At 36.6% G+C, this 13,005-nt stretch overlaps 1 pseudogene; it reads right to left on the bottom strand.

Moving 5' to 3' along the window:
- Nucleotides 1–1,109: 1,109 nt before the first annotated feature.
- On the bottom strand, nucleotides 1,110–13,000 carry LOC113073322 (kinesin-like protein KIF13B; annotated as a pseudogene).
- Between the last annotated feature and the right edge of the window lie 5 nt (nucleotides 13,001–13,005).

Genomic DNA, 13,005 nt, shown 5'->3' with positions numbered 1-13,005 from the left:
CACATCATGAGTAGACACGCCCCTTAATGCTGATTGGCTACAAGTTTGTTTTGCTACTTGGCCTGGATCAGTTTTCTAAAGCATTTTTGAAAAATCGCTTACCCCACCTTTAACTGTCCAGCATCACCCAAAGTAAATATGCATTAAAGTGCTATTCTTATGTTTGTATTTATTTAGCTTTTACATTTTTACTCACGTGCAAAGATTTCACACAAAGAGTCAAGACCGAAGCATCTGCTCGTATGATGTTTAAAACTAAATACGTCAATGTGAAATATTGGCTCAAGCCGACAGCAGTCAGAATTATAACGTGCAAACTCCCACGAAGCTTTATTATTATTATTATTATGAAATGATATCAGAATTTCACTGTGTTAATCGTTCACGAGAGACTGAATGACAAATGTTTGTTCTGCTGCCACACAGAGTCTAACTCATCTAACATAAGCTTGGTTCCAAAATGTAGCTTTTTTTTTTTTTTATTCAAAATTGTTTTAGAATAACAATTCACTCGCTGGGATTCATTCATTGAAACGAGCAGAATGACTCATTCGTAGAGCCGTTCTTAAATAAACGATCACAAACTCAAAGCATCACTTGCATAACGCGACAAACTACAGGAGAATGCTTTTACAAACAGCTAACAGAAATGAGTTCTGTTCGTGCATGAATAATGAAGCCCAGTTTTTTTATGTATCCTTCCTCTATTGTGTACAATTGATATTTATAAAATGACATTTTGCTTAATAATAATTCAAGATTCTTTTTTTATTTGATTGTTTTACACTGTTTTTGTTTTAAGTTCAGAGCAGTCTCCTGAAGCGTGTCCGATTTAGATCAAGCACCCCCTTCTCTCAAGAAACACTACTTTATTTGCCACATTTTTTGTTTTTTAAGTTTGTTGCAGGTCATTTTCTAATGCTATAATGTTCAAATGTGCTTTTACAGTTGTATTTCAAACTAAGGAAACGACTTGTCCTCGTCCGTGTGTCATTAGAGCCTCTTTGTAAACATGACAGAATGTGCCAAACTGCAGTATGATGTCAAGTATTTACATTTACATGATCTCACAGTGACAGATAAAGTAATACCAATGACTCGTTCTGTTGCCTCAAGTATTTTATTCCAGAGCAACGAACGGTAACTGCTGGTTTAAAGGGGGTGTTTTTCATTTGCATTTTCATATGTCTATACACAAAAAAAATCTATAGGCCTTTAAAAGCAACTGTATAAATAAACAGAAGAGAGTAACTATGAATTTAAAGATTGTTTGAATCAAATAATTCCATAATTTCAAATCATTCTGTTGTGAATCATCTGTATCTCCCATTTAAGAATTTAGTGCCTTTTTTGGACTGTAGACTGTTCTATAAGTAAGTATATTATAGTATATATAACTTTTTGTACAGTTTCTTTGTTTAAAATGACTTTTTTTTAAACTTGTGTTTATTTTAGTATTTTATCTTCTGGAAAATAAAGGTATATTGATGACCAGCCATGTGATTTTATTCTTCAAAGAGTTTGAAGATTGTATACAAGATCTTCTACGATTTCATGCAGACATTTAAAAGGCAAGATAATAAAATAATAAAGTTTATTACTCTCACCATTGCGATATATAAAATCTTCATAATTCATTTTTGTCATTACTTTGATCTGCAAAATAAATAAACAAATAACAATTTGATCATAAATTACTCGTTCCAAGAAGAAGAAGAAAGTTAATAATAATACAAAGGTACCAAACCAAGAGAAAATGCAGAATTATCTCACCATAATAACAGTTAAAACAATCCTTAATGAATAAAACAGTCTGGAGCTTTTAATCTCCATAAGTAAAACCCATCTCGCCTTCCTACTGTATATAAAATCATGAAATTAATCCATCAGTGTCCTGATTTTTCTAAGGAACAACCACATGCACATACTCCCTGACATTGGGTTCAGATAAACAGGGCACTTTGTGATATTAAAACCATTAAAAAAACGAATAATACCAAAAATACTGCTTACCGAGGCTGAAAATACATTTCTAAAATGCGCTTTTCGAACACTTGGAAGGCACTATGTAGTGTAGATTTGAGTAAATCAGGTGGCAGTTACATCCCTGCAAGTATTAGTGTAGTGTTTCAGTGCCATACCAATACTGTCGTCCGTACACGTCCATCAACAATGATGCATTTCCCTCAGCTAACCCAAGACTTCCTGTTTTCACCCTTGCGTGCTCCAGCTTCTCCTTTGGCCATCGCTGTAAGGGCTGCCAGGTTGGGACTAGATCCCGAGAGGTTCTGCTTGTGTTTCTGCCTCAACCGTTTAGCGGTACCCGACGCTTTCACGACCCGATTTGCTCTCACAAGAACACCGTAACCAGGGTTGCAGTGGAAGTAATGGCGACCGCCAACCGAACCATCGTTTTTACCTGGACATGAAGAAAAGCATAATTATTTGGTGCATACAAGAGAAGAACATCTGAAAATTAACAGTCCAATGATCTTGCGATTAGACATCATTTCTAATAATTGGAAAAGTTGGTAAGTGGACCACTGTGTAGTTTATGCAAGTGTAAATTTCGTAAGCACCATTTTCAATCATACACAGCTACGAGTCAAAACCATCATCTAGAAATGTTTAGTGGTGGATACGAGAAGATAACCATGCGAATCACTGGTCCTTTGATCATACAATTAGAAGTCATTTTATAATAACTGGAATAGTTGGTTAGTGCACCACTGTCTATGCAAGTGTAAACTAGGAACTAGTGAGCACCATTTTAAGTCCTACAAAACCCCAAGTCCACAACATGTAATACCTTGCACCAGAGCTGCATTTCCCATCATAAGCTTAAACATATCGTAGAAGCCATTAGCTGCAATGCAAACGCGTCAATTTTGCAAAAACTTTCATATAAATTGCAAAAAAGTTTTCACGCTCACATGAGGTTATTTTTCAGGCAATATGAAAAAGGAATATTTCACAAAACTGCAATGGAAACCATTTTTTCAATTTACAGGTCACCCAGCGTAGGTTAAAACACATGATCATTCTTTAATGTAATATAACCTCCAAGAAACACTTCATATGAGGCCACTCCCAGATATAAGGGGCTTTCCTTGCCATTAATTCTTGGATAATATTAATAAAATATTGCACATCTGTAATGAAAACGCAGCTATTGGCACCAATGATGCTTTTGGGATATGTAGCCCTGGCAAGTACTGCAAGGAGGTGGTACTGCACACACTATTCTCTAAATCTACTATAGTTATGCATGCAAATGCTCCTTAAAAACAATATTTGCAAATTAATTCTCAAGGAAACACTGGTCAAGGGGTTGCAAGTTCTTTCCAATGACTGGAATCTGATATGCATGCAGGTATTATTGCAAACTACTGATTTATTGATCTACTGAAGTGGAAAAGCATTACCAACCTGCTGGAACATCAAGTTCCACTCCAACCCAAACACCCTTTGCAAAGTCAGTTGGTCCTACGTAACGAACGGTTCCAGTTTTATTGGTGCCCACAGTGACGTATTCCCCCTCCTTCAGCCAGTCGGGAGTCTCAAGACTTTCCTCTGAATCAGAAATGATCTCCAGTCTTTCTTGAGACTCGCTCAGTGCAGATGAAACGTTAATTTGTTTAGTTTTACCCTCTTCCTCTTCTTCATTCAGGATCCCTTTGAAAGACTTTAGGCCAGAGGTCTTGACTCTGTGGATTTGGAAAGGGTTGGAGGTGGGAGCAGGAGTGAGTTTGACGTTTTGTTCAGGTCTTGATTGCTTGGTAGGCACTAATGGCTTGGCTTGCTTTACTGGTACTGATGGATCAGCTGTTTTTGAGGCTAATGGTGGTGCTAATGGTGTAGATAATGGGGCTGAACAAGATGATTGGCCAGATGAAGAGACGTTGGCTCCAGAGGCTTCTTGAGGTAAGGAATCAGAAACACTGAGGAGTTTTCCAGGAGATGTATCTAGTAGAGACACTTGACCATGTTCTTCTGATGTCTGGGATTCAGTAGGTGGTTGTTCTCCAAGTTCTAGGTCGGCTGGTTCACGTTTTGACTGATGCTCCGGGGATGTGCTGCTTGTTGGCACAAACTCTGTTTTTGGTTCACTCTTTTTGGAAGAAGAGTCTATTTTGGCCTCTGTGCTGTCGATGAGAGGAGGATCAACATTCAATGCCTCTGAGAGAGTCACTATGGAGAGACTTGTGGAGATGTATCCACTTGAGACATCGCTGAGGGAGCTGTTTGTTGAATCACCAACTGGACTTTGCTTGGGGTCTTCAACCTCTACAGGAGCAGGAGGTGAAATCTCCTCAATCTCCAATGGAGGAATAGGAGATAGAGACTCTTTGAGTCCTGGAGAAACAGAAAGAGGTGGAGCCTCTCTGACCTCTGTAGAAACAGGTGGAGATAGAACTTCCTCATCATCTGGACAAACAGATAACGGTAGAACCTCCTCAGCCTCTAAAGGAGGATTAGGAGCTGGAACTTCCTCATATACTGGAGGAACAAATGCAGGTAGAACCTCCTCAACATCTGTGGTAGAATTAGGAGGGGGAACCTCAACCTCTGGAGGAACAGATGCAAGTAGAAACTCAACCTCATCTACTGGAGGAACAGATCGAGGTAGAACCTCCTCAGCATCTGAAGGAGAATTAAGAGGGGGAACCTCAACCTCATCTACTGGAGGAACAGATCGAGGTAGAACCTCCTCAGCATCTGAAGGAGAATTAAGAGGGGGAACCTCAACCTCTGGAGAAAGATTAGAAGGTAGAACTTCCTCAACCACTGGAGGAACAGAAAGAGGTGTAACTTCAACTTCTTTAGGAAGTAGAATCTCCTCCTCATTTTCTGAATTTGGAGTTTCCATAGCATGGCTCTGAGGAGATCATACAGATCAAGCTAATTAATAATATACACAGTAATAAAAGCAACTTTTAGGTTTCCCACAATACCACATCACCAGATATTCACCATACTAATAAGCAGCTGCATGGAATACATGTAGACTTACTATCTGGATGTCAGACGTGGTTTCTGAGGATATGGTGGATGCTTTAGTGGGTCTCTACTTTATCAGGAATAACCGGAAAAATGGGCACAAAGGAAGCAGATTCTGATTGGCTGTCTTGAGCGGTTTCTTTTGATGGACCCTGTGGAGTCTTCAAAATGAAATGGGTTCACTTTATTTTACTATACATGTATTTTACAGTATCATTCTGGGCAGTATAAAATAACCACATGGGTTAAAGAAAGGTTAGGGGGAGATTAAGGGTTAGTTATTACTCAGTTATTGTAATTGCTTTAGTAAGTACATAGTACGTACACATGAAACAGGACTGTGAAAAAAAGTGCTACCATAAAATGCATCTAAACTACACAAATACACAAGTTCAGACACAAATTGTTCATATAAATACAAAATATAAAAATATTACTATTTACTGTAACGGATTACAGTAACGATATTATTTTTTTGGGTAAAGAAGTAAAGTAACGCATTAAACTAATAATATTGGTAACTACACTACTTTACTAGACTATAGGAACGCACTTTCCTGCGGTACACATGCCGTGTTGGCCTGTTTGTAAAGTTCTGGGCCAGGTTTCCTGATAACAATTGATCTTAGTGCTTAGAGGTGCCATAGTGTACGGGATTACGTCATCGCATTTTGACAACATTGATTCGTTCCTCTGAGCCAAACAGAAATGATTGGTGACGCTAACTCCCACCCCCATGCCCAGGTTCAAACTCTCCCATATTAAACCAATAAGTAATCTTTTGAACTACTACTTAACATAGCCTACGGCTTTGGAAAATGAACGAAAACAAAGTGAAAGTAAAGTCTGTCCTGAGTGCATGAATACAAATACACAATAACACATTTGCATGAGAAAACTCTCTGAAAAAGCACAAAAAACACTCAACAGAGTACTTTGACATAAAACGTGATAAATCGTTAGCCGATGTCCCGTTAAAAACGATTCTGACACAGATTACAGCCAACGGATCGATCATTTATATTATGTATACTATGTAAATCATTATAGAATTATACAGTTCATAAAGATAGTTGCACAATTTTTTTCTGTTGCACTCTGAATATTTCTCACTCATTTTGTATGTAGTTTCAGAATCATTTGCACTGTTTTTGCACTGTATTGTTGAAGACAATTTGTGCAGTTGTTTTTACTATATGCTGCATAGTTTGTGTTTGTTGTTCATACTCAGATTGAAAATATTTCTCAGAAGAAGAAAAAAGAAATGCAATTTATATTTAAAAGAAAATCTAAATGAATGTTTTATGCCTTCATTTGATAACCAGAAAAATGTAAACAGAATTTCTGAGGGAAAACATTTTTTTCATAAGGCTTTTTAAGAAAATTAAATAAAGGAAGTTTTTTTTTTTTTTTGCATTTAAATAATTACACATGCTAAAAAAATAAAACGTATGGTGAAGAAAAAAGAAAAAATTTCATAGGGCCCTAAACGTAATTTTTGTTAAAACTTTTAATAAATTGCTGTGAAAATGTATGTGTTATGAATTAAATTAATTAGACATGCTTTTTGATGAATACAATTAAATGTAACCATTAAAAAGGAGTTGAGAAAAAAATAAATTTTATAGGGCCCTAAAAAAAAGTAAAATAAAAAGTAGTGAAGTTACTTTTCAAATGCAGTAACTAGTAAAGTAATCCCATTACAATTTACAGAAGTAACTACTGGTAGTAACTAGTAACTAATTAAATTTTTTTGAGTAACTACCCCAACACTGCACATATCATACCAAACAAATAAACATTTTATTTTTCAGGTTCTAACTGAACAGACTTACCAGTTCATAGCTGTTGATGTCTTCAAGACTGGCAGACTGCACAATAATACGTGGCACATTCTAGGTGAAATTCAAGGGGGAGAATATTATCAAGTGTTTCACCAGGAATATCTGGTAAAACCAAAAATAACGCATTTTTGCAATACAACTTGATGCATGATATTTTACTGGTTTAATGGTTTTATATATTATTTTTATTATTGCTTATAAAAAGCTAAATAATTTAAATACACATGAAACATAACCCTGAACTCAAAATGTAAAAATTAACATAATTCAGGACATTGTGTGGTAATCACTGCTTCTAAATCTAGAAATGTTTCCTAAAGTATGAGCCTCAGAAGGTGTTGCTACCTGCTCACAGACACCAGGAGGCGCCATCTCTTTCTTCTCCTCTTTTTTGGACAACAGAGTCTTGAACATCTTGGGTACTGGAGATACTATAGCTTTCACTGGGGAGAAATAAGATGCAGCAAATCCTGAGAGACCTGCAGGAACATGGGTTTGAGGAGCAGCAGAAGAGAGAAAGATGGAAAGACAGAAGAAAAGCAGAGGAGAAATGAGCAGGGAACCCATGAGAGTAAAAAAATAGAGCAAAGCATGAAAAACAGATCAGCACCTTCAATGAAAGCACAGTGGCCAAATGAAGCGCAAACACTTTTTACCAACCCGTTTTACTCAATAGCATTTTTATGACATGCACCAAACAACTGCTGCAAACACAAACCTTTAATAAGCGCCATGCAGTGCTGGTTAATGCATAGGCCAGTGGGTCAAATACAGTAACAACTTTCAACTTCTTATCTGAAGTGCCACTTGCTTGCTAAGGTGTTGCTAAGTTGTTCTCAGTGCTTTTAATATGTTGCTATTGTGTTTTTGTATGTTTGCTAAGGTGTTCTGTTGTTTTTTCTGGTTTGTTGCTGTTGGCGTGTAAAACTCTGGAGTAAAGTCAAACAGGTAATGCAAGCTCCGTCTCACCTGTGAAGGGAAACGTGGACAGCAGAAGAGGATGAGGACAGTTACCTGGCTCTGATTTTTGATTTTCTACTGACGCTGAGTGAGATGCACTCTTTGTGGCTGATTTTGGTGTAGAAATCTCCTGCCGACCGTCCCAGCCACTCTACAGAAAGTCAAAGCACGGATACAAACCATCAGTAAACAAGCTCAACTTCTGGATGGACAGCAAATAAGTAATAAAATGAATCTGAAAATGAAACAAAGACACAAATACTATACAAATCAGAGTATCACAGTAATAAGTCACTGCTTGCTGTTCGTAGTTTCCCAAAACAGTGACCAGTGTTGGGGGGTAACGAGTTACAAAGTAACGGATTACAGTAACTATATAACTTTTTTGGGTAGCTAAGTAATGTAACGCATTACACTAATAATATTGGTAACTACACTACTTTACTAGACTATAGGAACGCGCTTTCCTGCGGTACACATGCCGTGTTTGCCTGTGTGTAAAGTTCTGAGCCGGGTTTCCTGATAACAATTGATCTTAGCGCTTAAGGAGTGATTTCTTCGAGTAATTTTACGATCGTTCATTATTGTTTGATGTGCGTTTCCCAACATTGCAACGTAAAGCAATTGCACAGCTGTGCTTCAAGTGCTGTGTACGTTTGTCAAGTGCTGAAATGTCATCTTATAGACAGTTTCATCAGGCGCACGCGCCTGGCCCTAAGTTAACAAAAACGCAGTTAAAGTCACAGTAATGAGTAGACTGAAGTTGGGCTCAGGTGGTTGTGATGTGGTATGTATTTCCCATACATTTAATTATTTTTGGAGACTCGCCCACGATTTTAAAACTAAAGATTTTCCAAAAGGCTTTGTTGAATAAACATGAGCACACACTGCACGTTTTAAAAATAATAATAATTCCTTACATTTATATGTTTAAATATCGAAACGAGACAAGTGTTTTTATATCGCTGTATTTCTGAAGGAAGACTTGAATAAGCAGCGTTTGTGAGCTCAGCGCTGCTTTGTTTACAGCTGTTACCGAGGAAACCTCTATTTCTCGGCACTTTAAAGCATCTCCTGCTTAAACATTTCTTCCATGTTTTATTTTTAACAGTAAAAACCCCTTTAACAAAAATAAAGTTTGCTTAATTTTCAATATTTTAAAAGAAAATCTAAATGAATGTTTTATGCCTTCATTTGATAAACAGAAAAATGTAAATACACAGAATTTCTGAAGGGGAAAAAAAAAAACATTTCATAAGGCTATTTTAAGAAATATGTAATAAATGAAGTTGTTTTTATGCATTTAAATAATTACACATGCTAAAAAATCTAACATATGGTTGAAAAAAAAAAAAAAATTTAATAGGGCCCTAAACATAATAAAAAAAAAAAAACTTTTAATAAATTGCTGTGAAAATGTATAAGTGTTATGATTTAAATTAATTAGACATGCTTTTTAATAAATACATTAAATTTAACGTACAGGAGTTTGAGAAAAAAATAAAACAAAAAAATGGAATTCCATGAAAATTTTTAACGGAAAACGGGAATTTGGAAAAAAATTCAACAAAAATATTTTTAAAAGTAAGTAATAAGTATTGAAGTTACTTTTCAAATGCAGTAACTAGTAAAGGAATCTCATTACAATTTACAGAAGTAACTAGTAACTAATTAAATCTTTTGAGTAACTACCCCAACACTGACAGTGACATACACTAAGTATGTACTGAACTGTAACACAAACCAAACTATTGGAAATCTGAACTGTTATGCAAATAATTAAGGTGTTTTTTCTCTCACTTTATTGTTCTGCTGAGTCTTGGCTGCTGGACAGATCTTTCCTACTGCCAGAGAGCTGAAAAATAAACAGCTTATATTTCATTTCTAGTTTAAGTTTAAGCTGAATTTAGATGCTTTAGAGATGTTGTTCGCGGTCTTACCCGGTGGACACTGGAATGAACTGAGGCAGCGTTTGGAAGCTTTCCTTTATCTTCAAATGCTCCCTCACGCGAAACCTCCTGAATTCACAAAAGAATACAAAGATGACATGTAAGTGTATATAGCAAAAAAAACAAAAGCATTTATATTTTATTTGCACATGTAAAGTAGATGCAACACTGCATATGTACAGGAAGCTCATGAGGTATGTCAGACCTGTCTGAGACGGTCCAGCGGAGGAGATGTTGTCCACCGCTAACACACTCCGCAGGTATTTCTCGATGGCGGCTTCACTCTCGGCTCCGGGGTTTTCGGTGCTGGCAGCCAGTCGAGCGAGCATCTCTCGGTCCTCAGAGCTCTGAATGTCCTGTCAACAAATGCACAAACCTGTTTCTGTTACCTGCTTCTCATAGACTCATGTACGTGACATACAAAATCGAGGGTCTTTTCAGAAGAAGTTAGTACTTTATTCAGCAAGGATGCATTCAATTTATCAAAAGTTAAAGATATTTGCTATTATATTTTATAATGCATTTCCATTTCAAACAAATGCTGATCTTTTGAACTTTGTACTCATTTCTCGTGCAGAAAATCATCATATCAGAACGATTTCTGAAGATCATGTGACACTGACGACTGGAGAAATGATGCTGAAAATTCAGCTTTGCATCACAGGAATAAAATACATTTTAAGATATATTTAAATCGAAACAAATATTTTAAATTGTAATAATGTTTCACAATTTTTTCTATTTTTTTTCTAATTTTTAATCAAATAAATGCAGTCCTGGTGTGCATTAGAGACTTCTTTCAAAACACCTTGCAACTTCTGAAACACTAGTGTGTATTATCTAACTCACATTGCGACACAAGAACCGCATGCCTAAACAAGAATAGATTGCTCTTTCACGTACCCCTGGGATATTTGAGACGATCTCAAACGTGACTCCACAGCTGTGAACAGAGCTGCGGTGAGACATTCTCCTCAGCAGACTTTGAGCAAAACCCTGCAGGAAGAGATCCGATCACTAAAAGAGCAGTGGATAAGAAACACAGAGGTATCTTCATCAGTCCCACCTGTCGTCCGGTGAGGTTCACACAGATGCGCTTGCGTAGCACCAGCTGCATGTGCGCGGGATGACTGAGCTGAACGATGGCACGGACGTGAGGTAAATCCTGTGATCCGGCCCCGTCGCTCGATTCAGCTCAGGGCTGTCGTGAACGGTGCAGTCCCATGATGCCTCTGCCTTCACCTGTGGGAAGAGAGACAACTTCATGTGACATGGAATATCCTGGTTCTTTGTTTGGTTTTTTTACCGATAGTCTCCTCACCTGATTCTCATAGTGTTTGACGATCTGTAAGTCCATGAAATCATCTTTATCTTCTCTGTCGAGCGCAGCATCCAGACCTCCAGCGAGAGGAGCGGACAGATGATCATAGAAATCATCAGCTGCAGACAGACAGAACAGAGAAATGTTGAGCAGAAATTATTCATACGACAGGGATTCCTAACCATTTTTTTGTCAGCTGAACCCAATGTAAGATATTTATTCAAAGTTTATTTTAAAGTTAATATTTCAATAATTTAGCAACACAAATATTTCAGCTTAAATTTTTTTGGATTGGTTTTATTTTAATTTTAAGTACCGTATTTTCCGGACTATAAGTCGCACTTTTTTTTATTAGGTGCTCTCCTGCGACTTATAGTCAGGTGTGACTTATTTATCAAAATTAATTGACATGAATCAAGAGAAATGAACCAAGAGAAAACATTACCGTCTACAGCCGTGAGAGGGCGCTCTATGCTGCTCAGTTCTCCTGTAGTCTACACTGAAAACACAGAGCGCCCTCTCGCGGCTGTAGATGGTAATGTTTTCTCTTGGTTCTTGGTTCTAAATAAATGCGACTTCTAGTCCAGTGCGACTTATATATATGTTTTTTTCCTCATCATGACGTATTTCTTGACTGATGCGACTTATACTTATGTGTGACTTATAGTCTGAAAAATACGGTATGCATTTTATATTATATTTTTATAAACTGTATATTAGACGGTGGTATAAATAAATCAGATATATCTTTATAAAGCTGAAATAAAAATAAAACTGTTATTATCAGACGCTTTTATCAAAAGCGACTTACAAATGAGGACAACAGAAGCAATCAATTGTAGTATTAAGATAACTAAAAACAGATCCCAAACTAAAAGCTAAAAACTTTTAAATACTACCTAAACACATTTTAAAAATAAAATAATTAGATAGAAATGACAAATGCATACAATTAAAATTTCAAAACTTAACATTTAAAAAAAAAAAAAACATCAAAAATATAAAAGGGTAATATTTCCTTGGCAACTAACTGAAAATCTAAAACTAAAAACAAATAATAATAATATAAATTAAAAATATATATATAAAAATGCCAAAAGCACGTAACATTACCAAAAACGTTAATGAAAAAAAAATAATAATTAATATATAAAAAATAAAAAAATTAGTCAATATTAATAAAAATAAAATGGTATATAATAATAAAATATAACACGCATTTAAACTAATTACATATTTTATTTTGATTGTTTTATTTTAACTTTACATTTATTATTAGCATTTCAATTGGCAATAAAGACAATCGTAAGTGATATTTTCTGTTCATGTTCCAAATCATTCACACATGCGGTCTATTTCAGGTATGATGCTGCCTTAGTAGGCAGCTGCCTATGTAGAAGTAAACATCCAGGCAGTAAATATTTACCGCTGAGGTCCAGGAAGATGACCGGATGTGGGTCTCCATTCCTGGAACAGGAGCCCTGCAGAAAAGGAAGGGAGACAGTGAAACTGAATGACCCAAAGAGGATTACAACAAGCAGACTGTGAGACTTCAGGAGTTGGTTATGGTTAATAAGGCTAGTTCTATGATTGTTTGATAGGAGTGATGTATATGGTGTCACACCACTCCGCCGGGGCTCCTGGGATAGCGCTGCCAGCAGAGGGCACCAGCACAGCGTTTCTCTCCTCCGTCAGCGTCAGACGACACTCCAGCAGCTGCGACTCGCTCTCCACATCCTCTTCGGACTTATCTGTAAGGTCAAACAGAGGTCAAACACGTCTCTCACTTTCCCCAAAGAGGTCAATCTATATTCCACTGATAAAACACATATGATTTATAATGCAGTTCATCTAAATCTCATCTTGCCTTGCTTGCCGACAAGTTTCTGGAGACGTTGGTCCAGATATTCCTGTCGTCCAGTTAGAGCCG

This window comes from Carassius auratus, unplaced genomic scaffold (assembly GCF_003368295.1).
Source record: "Carassius auratus strain Wakin unplaced genomic scaffold, ASM336829v1 scaf_tig00011917, whole genome shotgun sequence".
NCBI classification, from domain to species: Eukaryota; Metazoa; Chordata; class Actinopteri; order Cypriniformes; family Cyprinidae; genus Carassius; species Carassius auratus.
This window is presented reverse-complemented; position numbering and strand designations above follow the sequence as displayed.